Here is a 20666-nt window from a genome sequence, read left to right on the forward strand (position 1 = left end):
CAGTGTGACAAATCACAAGAAAATGCAGAAATATGAGAAAAACTAACTGAAACCAGCTGCACTATTTTTTAGCCATGTGTAGGTGATGTAAATAAGTGATTAACAAATGGCCGTACATCTGGAAGCATCTGCAGCTGTTGAGATGCCACAACCAAAAAACTTCTGAGCATCAGCTTTGTGCATGATATGAAGTGTGTTGCCCAGTCTTTTAAGAAATATCTTTATATACCACTAATTTGATTTGCCAAACACTTTTCGATGCCTTTGCTGTCTGTCATATGGAGACAATCTGGAAGGATGGACGTACAGAGCACAGGACTTGACCAAAAGAAACACACTCTGCTTCTCACCTGTTGTTAGGTTTGGCAACAAAAACACATGGTTAAGGGTAGGTAAAAAATTGGTTTTAGTTAAGTACTGACTCATGCTTCAAATCGGTATCGGCTTTTTCAATATTTAACCGAGATGACAGATCTTTCCCTAACAAGTGCTTTGAGAAGCCTAAAAATACTTTTAAGAACCTCACTCCACTCATGACAAAGGGTAAAACACATCAAATATGGAGCAAGGAAGGCCCTGCACACTTGGGTTCAGTTCAAGTATCTAATGATGAAAACAAAGTTTTGGTCACTAGATCTTCATCAGGGCAAAAAGGATAGGATTCTTATAATAACTTTTATAGCAAGTACACAAGGAAAAGGCAGCTCACAATAATAGTTGCAGGTCCACACAGGAAGCTCCACAGATACAACATACTATAAAAAGTGAAGATTAATCAATACAGAAAGACACCAGAAAAACACAACATTGGAAAGTACATATCAGAGGTAATAAGATTGAAGTTACAGAGAAGGAATATTGTAAGGGAAGTCAACATTTTGCAGTTATGTTGAGTATGATCATGTTGTGTTGGCAGTGAACAGTTTGCAGAAACATTCAATATAGATGTTTCCTAACTGATAAATGCCTATTTTTTCGTGGGTATAATGTTGACTTTTTGACCATTGTAGTTCAGCAGCATGCTAACAGCATGTGCCAGCATTTTAACATTCTAACATGCTTTAATTAACAGTTTAATTAGCACTAATAACAAAGTTCAGCTGAAGTTGATGGGAATGCCATTTTCTCAAGTATTTGGTGATAAACCAAAGTGCTGGTAAAATTGAATTTTTGACTTGATGATGGTCCTTTTGGGAGATTACAAAAGTCATTAGGATTCATCTCTCTGGGACCTTGAATATGTGTACCAAAGTGTTCAATTGACACAACCAGCCATTGAGCTCACAAGCTAGTGTAGCTTAAACAGATAATAGAGTAATTAGGGTCCAAAGGTGAGATGAGCAGTATTTTCAATGAGGACATTCATATGTGGTAGATTTTTTCTATATTACATTGACATAATAACACTGATGCATTCGTTTCAAGGAATATAAGTAGCCTTTTTGGACTGGAATGTCCTATTAGCGCTATATATGTCATCGTACAGGCATTGCTTTTATGTCCAGCTGAAGGTCAAAAAGACTCTATGTTCAGCAAATGAGCCTTACTGCTTGAGCCTTTTGATTCGATCATGCTGTGAAAAGCAGAATTACATTTTCTAGTCTAAACAATGATATGCATGACGTCTAGTACTGTAGTGAAAAAAATGTGGCTGCATGTTGCCACCCAAAGCCCCAAATGAGGACATTGAAGCTTACTCTGCCCGGGGCTTACAAGACAGCAGGCAGATAATCACAGAGGTACTGTACAGAATGTCCAAAAAGGAATACACAACCACTTTCTCCCTGTTCTTATACTAGCTGTCAGGATGTTCCAGTGTTCAGGTTGCAAGGTTGATTGTACCTCAAGAGATTCAAATAGTACTTGTGTCCAGTACTTTTGATACTTGAGACTTCCACATGAATCCACAATTTTAGGCATCTATATCCCTGTACTCTTGTCATGTACGCTTGTCTTGCTCTCAATTCCTGTTATCAAATATTCTGGGTCACTTCTGACACAAGCTGCTCACTATTTTCCACAGCAAAGTGGGAGCCAGTGGCCACTCATGTCCTTTTATCCGTGACACTGGACCGTCACACTGCCCTGACACTGCTTTAGACATGGCCGGTCCTGCTGGTCATGGGAAGACAGCTTGGCTCCTGTCTACACAACAGTGAGCTTTGTACAAAAACATGGATCAGCTATGAGGAACCTATAGCTGTGAATCGGCTCCTGTGTCCACTACATAAGGGATTGATTCAGTGTGGGTATTCTTTCAACAAAGCCTTTGACAGTGTGGAAGACCCCTGGCTGTGCTGCGGCGGCAGAACACAGCTGTACAGATTGAGAGGGGAATACCACTAGGTTTGTACAGCTCAGAGCAGCAGGTCTAAATATATCTGTTTGATTCAGGGCTACAAAGGAGAAGGACTTGTGCTTCCTCTTATTTGGATCTTTCTTGAGTGTGATAGGCTTTCTGTTTTTATCATGACTGACTACTGAATGTATTATTAGCATGATCATCCATAAAAAACAAACATGCTGATCACAACAGTGGTTTGAAAGTATAATAGAAATACCACATTAAAACAGGCTTTTACTTTGAAGTAAATAAATTTCAACTACAAAGGCACAGCTGCACAGGCCAGTCATATGAAGATGATTAACAGTATGTGTCAGCTTGAAGAGATCTGTCAGTAATTGCTTTTATATGTTCTCAAAATAATCTGCAGCGTAAGTATGGTTAAGTATGAATACAGTATGAATAGAAATTTTAAGTGTAAAGCAGATGGTCACTGAATGACCAAAACCGTCCCATAGTTCTTTGTATCCTGTTGTTCCCATAGCAACAACATATTGGATACTGCAGTGGAAAAAACAGCAGTGCAGTACATATAATGGAATAGAAATTATATTGTCTGCAAATATTTTTAATAATGTCAATATAATTCCACATTCACATGCTTGAACGCGACAACAGGAAAGATTCAGATGTTTACCACTTACCACCACAAATATTCATGTAATTGCATAACTCAATATGACACCTGCCTCAATTTAACACAGTCTTATTGTACTTGTGCCTATCACTCATCAGTAGATTTCAGGTGTATTAGAGTCTAACTGTTATACTTTTCTGTTGTTTAATTCCAAAACAGACCCATATGGGCATTAGTAAACACTAACTAAATTAAAAAGGAAACTAAAGCATCAGTTCCAAATCTTAAAGCTGCATCATTGATGTTGTTGTCAACTTGGGGGCAGCAAACCAAGCTGAACCAACCATAGACTGTATAAAAAAATAGACGTAGCCAACGTGACATCACCCATTGGTTTGTGGACTTGCATTTTGAAGCCTCCAGTTTGGCATTTTGACTCTTGCCATCTTGGATTTTTGGAGCCAGAAGTGACCACATTTGGACAAGAGGGTGGAGCTGACCCTAACGCTAGCTGCTAGCTTGGTTAGCACAGTGCATTTATAGTCTATGGTTTATTGTGATAATGCTAATGCTAATACTAATTTTCACTATTGAAAAACGTGCTTAAAACTATTAAAACAAAATGCACTTACTGGAAAAACTGAACAGCCGACTCCTTAGAGGGTCTTTTAGTACAACCAAACACTGAACAAGATGTTTTAGGCGACCAAAATTTTACAAATGAACAGAAAACACACTTAAATAATGACCGCTAAGGCTATGCCTATACTCTGTGAATTTGGGGTTACGCCATGGTTACTTTACCTAACTAACGTTGTCGCCGTGGTTGCAACTTGTCACACCCTAAAGCATACCCTGCTTTATCGTCAAATTTAAATTAAATGGGACCATAGTTTACAAAATGAACATCATGCTGTATTGAAGAAGACTTGATAATGGCAATTGAGACCATAAACTCATTAGGAAATTGTTTACTGAGGTAAAAAATCAAGTGAAAAGTAGGGCCATTTTCTCATAGACTTCCATACAAACAGACTTCTTTTTAGAGTCAGTGGAGTTGCCCCCTGCTGGTCATTAGAGGCAATGCAGGTTTAAGGCACTTTTGCATTGGCTTCACTTTTCAGACCCGGAACTACCTGCTTGGAACCAACCAAGCAACCTTATAAAGTCATTATGGTGAATGTGTTGGCAAACAACTGCCTAATTCCACTTCCAATAGATAGCAACCTTAGCATTTATTTATGTCTGTGCCCACCTGACAAATACAAGCCCAATATTCACTCTCCTTTTAGCTCTGTTTGAGTATCCACCAACTCCTGGCCTACAATGGGTTGATTAGAGTTTTTTTGCTGTAAAGAACAGTGAAGCTGCGCAACAATAGTAAAGTTGTGTGCCACAAAACTAAAACAATAAACTACAAAAAGCTAAAAAGCTCCATATAGTTGTGGGGAACTGCAGAGTTCAGTGCTAATTCTCTGTGGACTCATCACTACAGGCGACACGTTTCATGTGACACAGTCATTTAATACATTGTTAATATAAAACCTCAATTGTTTATCATAATTATACAAATACAGTATATGTAGCATTTTAACACTGATGATTTTTTAGTGTTAAAATGCTACACATACTGTAACACCTGTAATGTGGTGAGCTGAGCAGCATGAAGACTGACAACATACGCCAAACACAATCTGTACACACTCGTATCAGCACAGTTGATTAGCTTCTGGATGTTTGTACATTGCCAGATGTTTACATACTGTATATAGCTAGCTGTTTCATATTTTTGTCCACCCCCTGAACGTTCACAGTGACAGATCTGGCAGAATATGGCTCCTCTCATGCATCTGTGGTAATGAGATGAGCTGGGATTTGCTACAGTCTGTGGCTTCTGCTGCTGCCATGATCGTTTGTGTCACCAGCTAAGCCTCCCATTGATTAAGGCCGTGAACAAGCCCAGCCAAGCTGCTTCACTCGCTCTGGCTGGCGTATGTCAATCCTTGTGTGACTATGCATGAGACTGTGTATTTGTTATCGTCAGTGCTCAATATAGAGGCTTCAGTAATTTTGTCGCAGACATGAAGGAAACAGTCTAAATCAAAGCTTGCTTTTTTTAAATAGACAGAGACACTGTCAGATGAATAAATGGCTCTTTTGCCGCATTCGAGGGCTGATTGATAGAACGCAGTAATGATTCAGCCTCTTGCCAGCTCATGAAAGCTTTCATATTTGCTATTCTAAATGCTCTGCGTCATCTGGGGCTTTCAGAGAGATGCTAGGACTGATATGGCGTTACCATTCCCCCCCCATAAATTTAAACTCTGTCGCCAAAGTACATTCAAATCTATTCTGTGAATGTGTTTTTGTTGTCAGGGCACTCCTTTAAAAAGACATCTTGATTTCAGTTAAACTACCTGATTAAAGAAAGGATGAATAAAACATGAGTCACAGAAAATGAATGAGTTAAAGCGCTGTCATTCAGTGTTGTCAGTAATCCCTGTGAATCCAACTTTTTTTTGTTCTCCTGCCCTTCACGACCCACATTCCTCAGCCAGGCTCAATTTGAAACACAAAAGTCTGACCCCTCCTCCACTTAACACACACACACACACACACACACCACACACACACACACACACACACACACACACACACACACACACACACACACACACACACACACACACACACACACACACACACACACACACACACACACACACACACTGGCCATAGCAAGCCTACTCAAAACGCTCTTTTGGAGAGTCGTGTGAGGGTTTGAATGAATATTGATTTCTTCCTTGATGGCTCCCTCCTTCCCTTTGCAGATTTGTCCCATTTTGCCACAGAATGCATCTTGCAGAGCTGTCTCTGGTGCAGTCCAGGAGTTGACTGTGTAATGAGCTACTGTCGTAGTAGTAAATGTGGCGCTGAATACATGCAGATTGAGCTGCAAATGAAATGAAAACAACTGTATGAATTCACAAAATGTAATTTTCTTAGTAAATGTCTGGCCCTTTGTGTCTGTCAGATTATTTGTCAGGAAAATTCCTACAGAAGTAACGCTGTAGCTATGTTTGGGGATGAGTCCAGAAATATTTGTAACAAAGCCAACAATTCGACAAACACTCCCACTTCATGCAGAAATAGACTCTTTTCACAGCAGACATGTTGACATTAATACTGGCTCTGTTCCATTTAGATGTCCCAGTAAGCAAAGCCAGTGAGCCAGCCATGAAACCTTCACACGTAAATGGAATGCAGCCATGCTTCATGTTATTTATTACTCTACACCTGCGCTAGTACCGGTCTGACATGTAAAAATGTCTCCCTGAAGTGTGAAAGTGTGCAGCCTTTGAACTTCTTTCTCATGTATTTTAATTCCTCAACAATTTCCGTAATTTTTGTACAATCCAGTGGAGCAAAATGAGCCCTTTGTTCATGGTGGCGCAACAATCAGCACAAGCAGCACTCAGACAGTTCAGTATTTTCCTGACCTTTAAATTCACTTTGTGCTCATGGTGCACAGGTGTGAGGTTCATTCAAACGAAGCAGTGCAAAGCCAGTTGTTGGTAATTTGGTCTTACACATTGTGTTGAGTATTAACATGAGATACAGTAGAAATAGTATCAGATTGATGTGATCACATAGCCTTAAATGACTAAACGGTCATTGTAATGTCATTAACTGTAAAAAATGATGGTGTTGTGTGTTCACATTGCACCTTCCAGACAACAATATGATTTCCTGAGGAAGCATCTCTAAATTTGTGGAGTATGATGTTGTCATGCTTCACTGTAATTGGCTCAGCTGTTTCAGAGCTATGAGACCGGTGATGTGACTGGCTGAGAGTATATTTATTAATCATCATACTCACTGGTCTAAATTCCACTTCACCCATTCCCTTTAGTACATGAACCAAAATAACAGGTGTGCCCACACAGTCCACACAGGACCCCATGAATGCTTTGGAAGATAGACTGCATGCACTGATATCCCCATTTGTACTATTTATACTACTACCACTACTCTATGATGGCAGGCCATCCGTAACAGATATAAATACTTTTGCTGTTCTAGTTCATTTGATGCATACTGATGTCTTGAGATTTCTGCCTGCACCGTGGTGCAATGGATGTGAATGGAATTTAATTTGTGGTGCTCACAGCATTAAAACGTGACCTTTAAAAAAGTCACAACAGCAACATGTCTTTTATCATTGTTACTCTGTAAAAGCCCACAGTTTTTATTAGAACTACTTTCTACCAAAGGAATAATCTCAAGTTTTCATTGAAATCATAACTAATGTGTAGGAAAAATAGCAAGCACTCTACCACAGTTGTGTGCCAGCTGTGTTTTATAATGCGGGTGAATACTCAGCCATTCATGCTGTAACACAGTGTATTTTAGTAGTTATCCTGTGTGCTTTCAGTATGCACTTCACAGAACTTAACTTCCTGTCTATCAAACTTGAATTTTTCATGCGACGTGTGTGTTGTGTGCAGTCACTGTGTCCTTCATAACTGCAGAACCTTATGCTACAAAGCAGGGAAATTCTACGTGTTACTCTACACATATCTTTTGGACACATAATAGAGATCAACCTTGTCCTCTTTGAATTGTATTTATAAGCGGCAATTCTGTTCTGTGCAAAACAAAGCTAGGCAGAACATTCCGTGCCAACACAGGAAGTAGTGTGACGTTCATATAGTGCAGTGAAAAGTAAGAGTGGGAAGGTTGAAGTGACCCTGATGTACAAGCTTCATTTCTGTCATACTAGACTTTTATCATTTAGCAGCATTGCTCTCTAACCTTAACCAGACTTGCTATGCATGAATATTATTGGAACAAGCACCGAAAAAGGAATAAGCTATTTAAAAAAAGTAGTCAGTGAGTGTTTTGAGGCAGCTTTTAGTTCTCCCCCTAAAATGTAATTGCTAATGCAAAGTAGTTGCATTAATTACCACGTTGGAAGGCAAAAGTGTTTATAGTTACAGCCATTCCAAACACAGTCTGCTGTCATAGAGTGGGACGAGACATAATAATAGTTCTAATATGGGGCTAACTGCATACAGTCTCTCCTGGAAGACATTCACAGTGTGAAAAAAGAGAGCAGTTCAAATTCTTCTTACTCACCTCCACACACTCGGCCAATCACTGTGAGAGGTGGGTGTGAATGTTTAAATTTATATTTGGTTTTGGAAAACTACAGAAATTGTTGGACTCCAATGTGGGAAAGTTGTGCAGGAAGGAGTTTTCATATGCTGACTTACCCTGTTTAATTAAAAGCTTGTTCATCAGTATTTTTTATTAGCCATGCTAGTGATGCTAGCTGTTGGTCTACCTTTGCACAGATATGCATGGTCCCCAGATGATGAATCCTACTGATTTCTCTCCAGTGCCACTTGACATTTGTGGTTTTGAATTGTAATAATTAGTTTTGGGATAAATAGTAATAATTTTGGTCATTTGTGTTTAGTGTAAGTTAGCAGTTAGCAAATGTTAGCATGCTAACACACAAAACAAGATGAACATTCTAAATATCAGCATGTTAGCATTGTCGTTGTGAGTAACTAGTGGCAATTTTTTTTTTGTAAGTAATGAGTATGAGAATCAGCAAATATAAAATATATATTTGCTGAAACAACATGTTATTACAAACGGAAGGAGTGGATGCTATTAAATATAACACAACTGACAGTTAATTTTCAAGACCAATGTGAAAATGCACAAATGTATAATGATTCACAAATGCATTATGGTGTTGTCCATTAAAATTTCTGTCAAACTACGACAGAAAGCTAAATTAAAATATGGACAGTATTATGAGTTTTACGGCTAACAGCTGAGGATTCCAGAATAGCCTTCACATATAACAGGTTATTCTTACGGCTGCCTGAAAAAGCCAGCCTACCCATGTGTAAACTAATCATATGTGTTATCCAAACACGGTAAGTACAAGTGTGTGTTTAATGACCTAAGTGCTCACATTGCCTCCGGTGGCACATTAAGTGTATGTCATTGCAGCAGCATATTCCTGCCTCCTGTCCAATTCACTGAATTAGTTCTAATCTCTTAACCTGGTCTGTGAAATTCACAACACATCAGCGTGAGACAGATGAAAACATGTCTGTGCTAATGTTGAGCTGACTGATGTAAATTGGCTCTTACTTTTCACAGTTCTTGCACGGCTTACTGCCTCATGTGTAAGACTTTTTACACTGGAAAACATATTATCGTACACAGTGACTTACACACAAAAAGATGATGTTTATGATGATGATATCTGGTGTATACATTTGTAGAGATTTTCTGATATATATGGAAGATTTAATAACTGGGATGGTCACAAAAAATCAAAATGTTCTGTGGTTTTGCACAATGTCGGGAGGTGGAAAATACTTTAGTGGTTCCACTTTGAAGAGATCGACTCAATACAAGCGGTTAGACTTCAAGGTCAAAAGTTTCACTGGTCTAATTTTAACAAAATGTGGAGGGATTATACTTATCTGTGATTGGCCCCAGTGGTGCCTAAATAATTTATGGAGAGCAACCTGTTTGCTTGTCTGTTTTGGCACAATTTATTTTTCTTTGTCTTCTCTTAGATGCACAGTTCCCATCTTTCTCCTGTCATAACAGATGACAGCGACCGTGAAGGAAGACTTTGAAGTATTTTACAGCATTTTGCTGTGCTTTGCTAAACCATGAAGAGCAAATTGTAAAATCTTGACTGTGTACAGCTCTTTGGTGAATTTCAACTCCGAGTGAAATCACAATTACTTTTTGCAGTCGAAAGTCAGGTTAAAGTGATTTACACATTTGTGACAAACTGTGAAAATGATTTTGAAATTCATTGAGAATGTTTTAAAGGAAGAAAAGAGATCTTAAGGACATATCAGAAATACTCTTTAAAGGACAGGTTCATAATTTTTCAAGTCTGTCTGAAAACAACAGTCAGGTGTTTCTTGCTGTAATCTTTCCTCCTGTTCATACTGACCAGTAGAAGATCCTTTCATAATGCACTTACAATGTAAGTGACAGGGGACAAAATCCACAGTCCTCCTTCTGTGCAAAAATGTATTTAAAAATTTATCTGAAGCTAATATGAAAGGTAAAAAATGTATTCACAATGTCATGATAGCTTATACATGGACATTTTCAATATTAAGAAATAAAGCAACTTGCTGGAAACTAGTAAAATTCCTGTTAGCATTAGCGATGTTAGCATGAAATTCCTGCTGTTTGCCTGCTGGACAAGTTAAAGAGCACAGACACAGTCATTCCTGTTATTATATCTGTAACATAATACACAACATACAACAGAGACTCTGCATACCTTTTTTAAAAAAAGAATTCTCTAAAAAATTATAAGCCTAAGCATAACAACATGATGCATTTTACATCCAATGCTATCAGTGTGCACAGCTGTTGATTGGCACACATGAACGTCATCACCAAGGCTTTGGTCATAGTGCCTGCAAAATTCATTAAATAGTCATAACCACATGTAACAGTATAAACTGTCTACCTTAAAGGATAAGGCTGCGATTTTCTATATTTTTCTTAGTGTCAACAAATCTCAAGTGCAGAGCCAAACCAACAATGAATTGACCTACTTACAAGTATTGTATTCCTCTTTGCCATAGACCTCTGTTATTGTCCAAAAACTATTAAAAACATGCCAATGAGACACACCGCTGCACTGGGTGACATGTTCCTTCATCCTTGAAGATAGTAGTTACCCTGGTTTGTTTAGAAATGGCTCCAAAGAGTAAAAAAAGCGATAAGATGGTAACTTGTCACTGCGCATGTGCAGAAACGCGGTTCAGTTTACAGATGTTCATTAGCTTGTTGTGCTACATAACACGACCTCCTGACTTTGTTCTGCAGTTCTTTGAGAAATGTATGTATAATGTAGTACAAAGTTGTTGGCAATAAGAAAAATACAGAAAATTGCCAGCCAAATCCTTTAAAACAAACATTTCTTGTTCTTCTTGCAGTTTTTGTGTAAAACCCTCCATCGCCTTCATAAAATCCAGGGCTCTGACCAGATCGCTGAAGCTAATTATGCACTTGGCGCAACCAGGAGGTTTCTTTCTTGGGTTGGTGAACATTTTCCATCCATGCCTTTTGTGATTTGTGCAGTTTAAGTGACAAAAACAATTTCACATGTTGATCTTATCATAAGCTCTCAGTCATTCTGCTTTGTTTTCAATCCCCATGCGTGTCTGTGCATCTCAATATTTTCGTTGCTCGGAAACACATCTATTTACACCTCCAGCCGATATGGAGCAACATTAGCATTCATTTGGAGTCGTGTTTCTGTCCAACTGGCAAATGTAAATCCAGTATTCACTCCGCTTTTTGGTCTGTTTTTGGTCCCTGAGAGTAGGAAAAAAGTGTCACATACTCTGGCTCCATATGCATTTCTCTTTAATTTAGATGGTTCTGCCCTCAGGCCTTCTTCAAGATCAACAATAATGACTGTTTTTGGTCTCTACCAACTCCTGAGGGAAATATGTGGCTCTTTAGCTGCTAACAGCAATGTTCACCAGCTCGTCGCTAACTGTGTCTGTCTGCTGTTTGGTGCTGGACAGGTAGTGTACAATGGTTTTATCAGACCTTTTTCACCACAATCAACTGTCTGTGCAGGCTGTAAAATCAAAACAATGACCTAAATTTTAAAATCCTGTAGAGCTGCTGGGTGATAATGCTCTGCAAGTCTGTCACTATGAGCAACCTCTTTCACATAGAAGTAGTAATGTGATCCGTTGTTAATAGGCCTTTATACAGTATATTGATTATAGCCATTTTAAAGAACAGGATATCATCATTTAGTATCTAAACTGAGAGCTGAAGCTGAATGAAGCTAATTAGGCAAAGATACATTGCATTCCAACTAGTTAATGCACAGGCAGAAAATATAAAAAAAAATAGAAAATATAAAATTCTTCCTTTTGGCTACTGATTCAATTGGTTAAAAATGTGATTTCATTTCAGTTTGACTTCAAGTATCCTGTAAATTACATGAGATTCACACATCATATTTATCTTGTGTGAGCAGGGCTTGGAAGCAGCTCTTTCTCCAAAACTCACCATCATATTTTACTTCACACACAAGCCAGTGTACATGTATCGTACAGTGGACGAGTTTTTTTGTTGTCTTTTATCAGTCTGACTTCTGATCTTTCTCACCTTCACTCTGCCAAATGCTGTTCTGCTAACTCCACAGCAACCATTGCCTCTCTCCGAATCTCCATCTGTTTTTGTCCCTGCAGGCTTGGTACCTGCTGGAACAAATCATTCTGCTTTGATAAAATACTGCCCCACTACACAGTGTTACTGTGTGTCATTGTTTGGCTGGCTGAGTGGTTTGGAGCTGCATAACTGCTGCCCTACATTGCCTAAGTGTTTTGAAATTGGAGGCAGAAGTGGGTCATAATGCAAACAGCGAGCAGGGACGTTGCCTGTGGATAATCAAGACAGTTCATTGCTGTGGAAAGCAATTAATCAAACTGTGTGCATCTCCTTCTTAACGATTTGCTGTTTAACCCTTGTGAAAGCTTGTTTTACCTAGTGCATGAGAAGTTTATTTTTTAAGCTATGTCTTTACTATATTCCTGGTGAGGAAAACATGTTTCTTTCTGTTATTTTGTACCATGCACACTATATGTGTGTCTGAAAACCTTGAACACTGGGAATATACATAGCTGCAAAAACATGCACAAATATCTCCCAACGCAAAGCCTGGAATGTGTAAAAACCAATTTGATGTGTCAATGTGAGTACCGCTGCACATTCGCTCTGCCCTGCAGACACATATAGTAACTATATTTGAGAAAGGGATGTGGAAAAAGAACAAATGGTAAAAGCAGGTAAAATGCCATAAATCATATTACATTTCTCATCATGTGCAGGTGGGAAATATTGCTTCATAGTGTCTGTGTTTCTGAACATTCATCAACCAATGGATACAAAGGCAAATTTCTACTGGGTCCCTGTAGTTTTTTAAACCGAATTTGATATTGTCACATTTTTCTTTTTGCATAATTAATCAAATGTGTAATCTGATATTAATTAACAAGACTTAAGGGAGGGGGATGCTCCAAGCCGAGTAGTTCGTACCATGTGTTACCCAACTGCGTCGAAAGGTGAAAGTGTAATAGCTGTTCTGAGCTGCCACACCCAAAGCTGTGAAAAGCTGGCCGTCATGTGGAGGGGAAAGACATGATGAATCGTGCAAATGGGGATAACAGTGTACCCCTTTGGACAATCTTTCCTGGGAGGCAGGGTCAGACTGGGAACAAGATTTGGCCCTAGAAATTTTCATCTGGTCAGGCCCCATTTTTCCCCAAGATACACACTTATGAGGTGCATAAAACAATATCAGGCTATTTATAACATATAGGCTAAGCAATGGGTATCAAGATGGCACCCTAACAACAGGTGTACTTACAGGGTTTCATAAAATAATGTAATAAATAAATAAATGGCATAGGCGCACTTAGGATTTTATTGGTTTGATAATTGATATGGGCATCCCAACTCTTAGCACATTTATGCTACTATCTGTAACATCACAAATAGAACAAATATGACAATCATATGTCGTGACAAAATGACAAAATGCAATCCAGTCATCATGAAACACAATAGCCAAAACTTAATTTTCACACTGGACAAAAGCTTTCCTATGATGATCTGGAAATGTGAGAGCTATTTATAGTCAATCATCTGACATTGTGTTTGCAGCTGATCTGATGCAATTCACACATCAGGCTTAACTGCCAGGAATTCATGCAAATGACGCTATCTTAACGTTCTTTCACTGGTATTGTCAGGCTGTGACAAGCAGCAGGCCTGCACCCTATTGGCACGGACCCAGGGTGACTAATCAGCTGACATCATTTTAAAAAACAGCATAGCACAGCGGTGAAATGAATAGAGTAGCATGTCCTACCTTAGGCAGTGAGAAGACATCAGTGCGCTCTTCTCTGTCATCTTGATGATTATTCCATCAGAGTCTAAAGCCATAAGAAAGTCTTTTTCTGTAGACATAAGCATGGACGCTTCAAGATGTAGTGTTTCGTAATGTTTTCTTGATGAATTTTAAAGTTGAAAAGCTGCCGCATACCACTTGCGTAACGGAGAGAGAGGGTCAGGTCCGGAGTGCTGCTGTTAACATTGTCACACATGAGCTAACGTTAGCAGTATCACCTGCTGAAGGTTGTCATGCACATTTCGCTCGTCCTCGCAGTGGCGTCCTCTTCTTGCCCCTGCTCTCCACTGGAATCAGCCTGCTCATCTGTCCACATTAAAACATTTTACAGCATCAGCCACAATATTTTTTTGTTTTTCTCGGCTTTTTGCTCTTCTGCTCCATCTTTTCGCTTTTTTGGCCCTTTATCCATTTGTATAGGCTAAGGTAATTTTCAATTCAACCTCCAGTCTTCCCGCTTGACTTCTGATATTTCATAGATAGACGCATCCACTTGAAGGGGTGGGGGGAGGACAACGGTAGCACCCCCTGCACCCACCTTACAGTATAGGTAGCCTATTGACAGTTGGGACCGTGTAACCCCCAATCAGATGGGCTGTTCCAACATCAAGTGGGCTGCAGCTGGCAGATTGAATTTTTTTTCCCACAATTTTTTTTGCCTATATTGTTGGTGGCCTTGTGGCCAACTAGGTGGGCCAGCCCATCTGGCATTTGCCAGAATTGCCAGATTGCCAGTCCGAGCCAGCTGGAAGGCATTAGTGTTGTCCTCTTTTGTATATACAAAAAACGACAGACATACTGTAGTTGTGTAAAGAATGGCAAAGAGAGCTCAAGGGAGGAATTCAAACCCTGCTTATTGACCTTTGCACACCTGGCCAATTAGTGCGTGAAGTGCATGAATGCCAGACTGTTGATTTTGGAAAGTTGTTGGATGCAACCGCCCAATTTGGACATTGGAACGGTGTGGGGAGGCAGTTTCAGATATTGTTGGACCATCTGACAAGCACCTTGGTTACTTGGTTACTTGATACTGATTCTGTGAGCCTGTACTGAGGCACAGTGAAACTTTTTGAGCTAATTGCTAATGTTAACATGCTAATCTGCTCACAATGACATTGTTAACATGCTGATGTTTGGCAGGCATGCTGTGTTTGCCATCTTAGTGTAGCGTGTTAGCATGCTTACATTTGCTAATTAGCTAATTGCTAGGGAATGTCATTAGGTAAGCACATACAGTATTTGGTCATAAACCAAAGTTTTGGACAAATTGAAAATCTGACCTGATGATGACACTAGATACAAAAGGTACTACAATTCATACTGCAGTCCATCCACAAATCAGTGGTGGACGGACCAACTGACATACACCTAGCATGGCTAAAAACACTTCAATGTAACAATCATAGTTGTATCACTTCCTGAAAGTGACTGAAGTGATGTTGTAGATTAAACTATTAAAATATTGTCCAACTGAGTTATTGCAAAAGCCAATCAAAATGTTGATATCATGTCACATGACTATAAGTTGGCTGAAGATCAGGTGAAGGCAAGACAAACTGCATGTGATATGTTTCCAAGAAGAGCACCTGACTAGTGTTATTTGGAGGAATAATAATATCCAATAATTTTTAAAAGAGCAGACTCAACCTGCTGATGAAGATAATATGATATGGTCAAAAGCTAGGGAATCAGCCAGTAAGAGGACCGTGAGTTGGGATTGTTTTCTCTACTGTTTTTTATAAGATAAAGAAAAAACTGTAAAACTCAATAAAATATTGTAGTATTCCAGGTAGTTTGAATAATTCCTGTTAACTTGGCAATAATCCTTGGCTGTACTTAATCGTTGGCATGATGGCTGGTAAATTAGATTTTGTTTGCTAAAATAAACAGAAACCACAACTCTGGAAATACCTGTACTGTCATCTGCTATACAGCAAAAAGTACTGTTTCATGTAATTTTGATGATGTTTGAAATTTCATGGAACAGTAATAAACTTCTTCCAGTTTTCAACTCACTAACTCAACTGATTCAGACATATAGTTTTGTTGCTTGTAATGCAGAGCTTAAAAACGTTAAACATTCCAACTAATCTACCTCTCTGCAATCAATATAAAACCCCATGCACTGAACTCCCTGCTGTGATGTATGTATTTTGGTTGTGTGTGATACCTGCATCTCTAATGAGATGTGACTGTTTTGTCTCTGTTGGATGACATCAGTGAGCAAACTGTATTTAGAAGTCAAGTTGATTTTCTCAGCTTTGATAATATGCAACCAGACCTTTATTACTGTCAGAGTCACTTCTGTGAAAAACTATTTTATGCGGTGCAGCCGTTGCATATGGTATACAGTACATGGTGGTCTCTGTATATGTGTATCTTTTAAATGGACAGTATGTAATGCTATGTAAACTTGCTGTAATTGCCTTTCCCTAAATACCTGCTTAGACCAGGAAGTGGCACAACAAAATTCATTATTGCATCCTCGCAGAACAGGCAGTGCTGGAAGCACACTATTTTCAGAGCTAGTTGGTAAACCACTCTTTCTGGTGAGCTAGCCAGAAAGATGCTAGCCAGCCTCAATAGCCCACGAAGCCTAACTAACAGAACAAAATTGTTCTGCGCAGTTTACTCAAGAAATGTTTTTGTACCATTTATAGGTTATTATTATTATATTTTGTTTAATTTTAAATACATTTTATTGTTTTTTTTTATTAAATCAGTTTTATTAGTTTGCATTTTCATCATTTTTATTTCTTGTGTGCATTAGTCTCAAATTGTTTTACTATTTACATTTGTACTGTTTTATTATCAGTCATCTGTGGAGCTCTTTGAATTGAATTGAATTGAACTGAATTAAAGTGTATGAAAGGTGCTGTACAAACAAAGTTTGATTGATTGATTGATTGAAGATGGTGTCCATTCCAGTCTATTCATTCCAATTAAATTTCTTCATCGGGTGAAAACCTTTTGTAGGCTTCCTCGGGCTTAGGTTAAAGAAAGCTGCTATTAGTCAATTTGCATGTCAAAATCCACCAAAGTTTAAGTCTGCACAAAAGATCTGTGTGGATTTACCTCTGCGATCCTCTGCTGTCATAAAGGTGGTGTGACGGGGCCCTTGGTCTGTCTGTCTCTGCCACGTTTTTGCAAACACTGAGCTTGTACACCTGTATAATGTTGGCATCTTGCTGCATACTTTTGCATATTCATTGGGGGAAAAGGTTCTGTCACTCCTTAATGATTTAAAAAATCCAGCAGCCACATGTGCAAAACCTTGCCATGGAATTATTATTTTATTACTATTATCTTGATTTAATATTATTCTGTCTGTCTCTGGTTGATCTTATGCTACATTACATTGTTATTATTTAAATTGAAGGTTTCTCTACACAACACATGTGCTGATAGCTTTTGAAGGCCTTTTAGGTCCAAAACACATGTAGGTTAATGTGTCCCTTGCTCACTCTCCACTCTCTTCACCTGCACACTCAACTCCACCACTTCTCAACCATAATCTGTCAATTCTGCAAAGCCTTCAGATGGAAAAAAAAAATACTGTAGCAAGCCTGCAGGTGTCTACACTTGCAATTTAATGAAAGCAGATTTCTGTTACCAGATATAATTAGTGTACATTTGATGGAACAAATGTAAACAAATGTGTGAAAAGCTGAAATGAAGGTTTTATAGAGAGAAGTGAAATGTGCACTCTGTACAGAAATAAATGAGCAAGTGCTAAGTGGGCAGATGTGTCTTGTTAGCTAAACACTCGTAAAATGTGGGTAATGTTTTCTGTGTTTTTAAATGGACCAGGAGTGCTCTTCACTGACTGGATTGCCAAAATGAATTTGCACATGATGTGTACAAAGAGCTGTTAACTCACCTAATACAATTTTATGAGTATGTGTTTCAGTATTCATCATTTTTGACATAACAATGTCAAAATTGTGAAGTTGTCAGGTATTTGCAGCATTGTTTCAAAAATGTTAGTATCAGCCTTAAGAAACGCTTGTCAGCTGAGGCTGTACTGTGCACAGCATCAAGCAGGGAACTGAGGAGCTTTGTGAAAATGATCCTCTGAAAGAGCAAAGTTTGAATATGAGCCAGCTGAAGGATGACCAGTGTGTGCCAGCGAGTCTCGTGTCATCAGCATCAATAGCCAATCTGCAGACCTTTAAACATCCCAGCCGGGCAGCTCATGACCTTTCCCCAGGGATCGCCATGGTGACAGTGAGCGGAAGCAGCAGAGCAGACTCCCACTGCACTGAGAATTTAAAGTTTGTGTCATTATCTACATATATTACATGTAGTAGGGGTGTTGGAGCAATAACACAAGATATAATGATAAATGATAAGTGACAACACAACTGTCTCTGTATATGGAATGTGTTTGATAAAATCAATTGTGTTCAATGTAAATTTCTTTGTATATGTGTTGATGTGAATATGACATATGTTTTCATGATGTCAGTTCACTTTGTCATCATAATTCAGTATTGCTCTCATTGTTATGTAAGACACGCATACAAGTGTATTGTGTTTGTTGATGTTTCCTCTTAATTTATATTTATTACAATTTATATTTTTTCATATATTTTTGCATATTTTCTATTTCCATGTGAATTCTTTTAATTTTCATCAATATTATTATATTGTATTATATTTACAATGTGTTTTATGTTAGAAAATGTAATTTTCAACCATTTTTAAAAAAGAACAAGTAAAAATGTTTAATAACATTTTTAAGATTTCCAACCTTGATGGTCATCCAGACTGAAATATCTCAACAATTACTGAATGGACAACTGTACAGATATTCATGGCCCCCAGAGAATGGGTCATAATCACTTTGGTGATCCCCTGACTTTTCCTCTAGCGCCACCATGGCATTGACATTTGTATCTTTTAGTGAAATGTCTTGACAACTGTTGCGTGGATCACCATAAAATTTGGTACAGATACTGTGTCCATGGTGCCCAGTGGATGTGTTCTAATGATTCCCTGACTGTTCCTTTAGGGCCACCATAAGGTTGACATTATTTTTTTATAGTATTTTGGGGGGGCATTTGTAATTTTTTTAATAGACAATAGAGAGATGACAAGAAATGAGGGAGAGAGATGTAACAAAAGAACTGACCATCAACTAGGGATTTTACAGTTCATAGTCAGCTTTTAAACCCTGAAGCTACAGCAGTATCCAGACATGTGGTTTTGAGCAAAATATCTCAACCACTATTGAATTTATTGCCATGAAATGTCGAATGAACATTGATGTCCTACACAGGATGAATGGACCCTTTTCACAGCAGACATTTTGACTTGTTGAAACAGGAAAAGCACAGGTGGAATTAATAACATGAATGCTGGCTGCATTCCATTTAGGTGAGCCAGTTCCAGGACCTGCTGTTGTGATTGCTCACTCACTGACATGACTTACTGGGACAATTAATGCAATCAAACCATCGTTAGTGTTATTACCTACAGCTTTTCCTGCTTTGACAAGACAAAACATCTGTTGTGAATAGGGTCTATCTAGCACCATCAGGTCAAATTTGCATTTTGTCCAATACTTTACTTTATGACCAAATAGCAGCAAAATTGCTAATGACATTAGCATCAGCTTTAACTTGTGTATTGTGCTAATTAACAAGTGCTATTATGCTAATAGACTTAACTAGAATGGTGGACATAGTAAACATTGCCAGCTAAACATGAGCATGTTAGTGTTGTCATTGTGAGCATGTTGCCATGCTAGCATTGACATTTTGTTCAAAGCTAAGCTACAAAGCAAAGTTAAGCTAAGTACAGTCTCATAGAGCAGCTAGCATGGCTGCAGACTCTTAGTCTTGTTAATATTTCTTACCCCACTCATGGCTTACTTCAATTATGTCATATCAATGATCAGTGTCATGTTGTCTGTATTTTTCATGCATACATATAGATAATATTCAAATTTCTATGTGACCATTTTACTGGATATTCTTGTCATTTCTATATTTCCATTGTAAACAGTATTTATACTATTTGCATTTATGTTCCCTATTTCTTTCCTGAATTTTGGTACTATTTGTTCCTAGAGTCTATGGGTTTCCTCAGATGGACCAAAAAGTTTGATATTGTTTTAAAATGTATGGATGGATGTACAGTGTTGTGTGTTGCCTGAACACACAGATGTGTTGAAAATGACATGTTTAAGTGCAGGCTGATTCACAGTGAGAGTGACTCAGCTCTGGTGCTTCAGCTGGCTTTGAGAAACACTCTACCACAGATCCCTGGTGTGGAGGCTGAACATTGGACTCCTCCTCCGCCTGGATTTGTTTATTTGCCATCCCACAATGCACTGGGAAACTAGAGACAGGAGGGGGAGGTGAGGTTGTTTAGAAGAACAACAGCAGGGATCCTTCAGCCAAATGGACATGTGTTTACTTTGGGATGTTTCCTCATCAGTCACTGTAATGAAAAGAACATCAAAAATAAAGACAGTTTTCTTCATGGGCCTCTATTCAGCAAACAATCAAACTCTGCTGCTGTAATCTAACAAATTTCCCAAACCTCTTTATGTCCTCTTACTGTCTGGGGACAAAGTGGAGCAGTGAATGTTGACTGACAAGATATTACTATTTATTAAATTATGAATTATTAGATGTAGGCCACATCTGTTAGTTGGTGTAGAGGGAACAGTGGCTCTAATGTGACTGTTACTAATAACTTCCAATTTGACTTAAACAGTTTCTGCTTGATCTTTG

General features: G+C 38.5%; 1 long non-coding RNA gene across 4 annotated transcripts in view; it reads right to left on the minus strand.

Annotated features, from left to right (window-relative positions):
* LOC137198013 (uncharacterized) overlaps window positions 1-20666 on the minus strand; it is a 124247-nt gene that overhangs the window by 48217 nt on the left and 55364 nt on the right. For 2 of the 4 annotated variants that reach the window (XR_010931564.1, XR_010931561.1), the window contains 3 exons: window positions 20184-20370; window positions 13885-14229; window positions 12120-12214 (listed from right to left, as the gene is read on the minus strand). This is a non-coding gene — a long non-coding RNA (uncharacterized lncRNA). The remainder of the gene's footprint in view (window positions 1-12119; window positions 12215-13884; window positions 14230-20183; window positions 20371-20666) is intronic. The other 2 variants (XR_010931563.1, XR_010931562.1) reach the window with 2 other exon arrangements.

The sequence above is a fragment of the Thunnus thynnus genome, chromosome 15 (assembly GCF_963924715.1).
Source record: "Thunnus thynnus chromosome 15, fThuThy2.1, whole genome shotgun sequence".
NCBI classification, from domain to species: domain Eukaryota; kingdom Metazoa; phylum Chordata; class Actinopteri; order Scombriformes; family Scombridae; genus Thunnus; species Thunnus thynnus.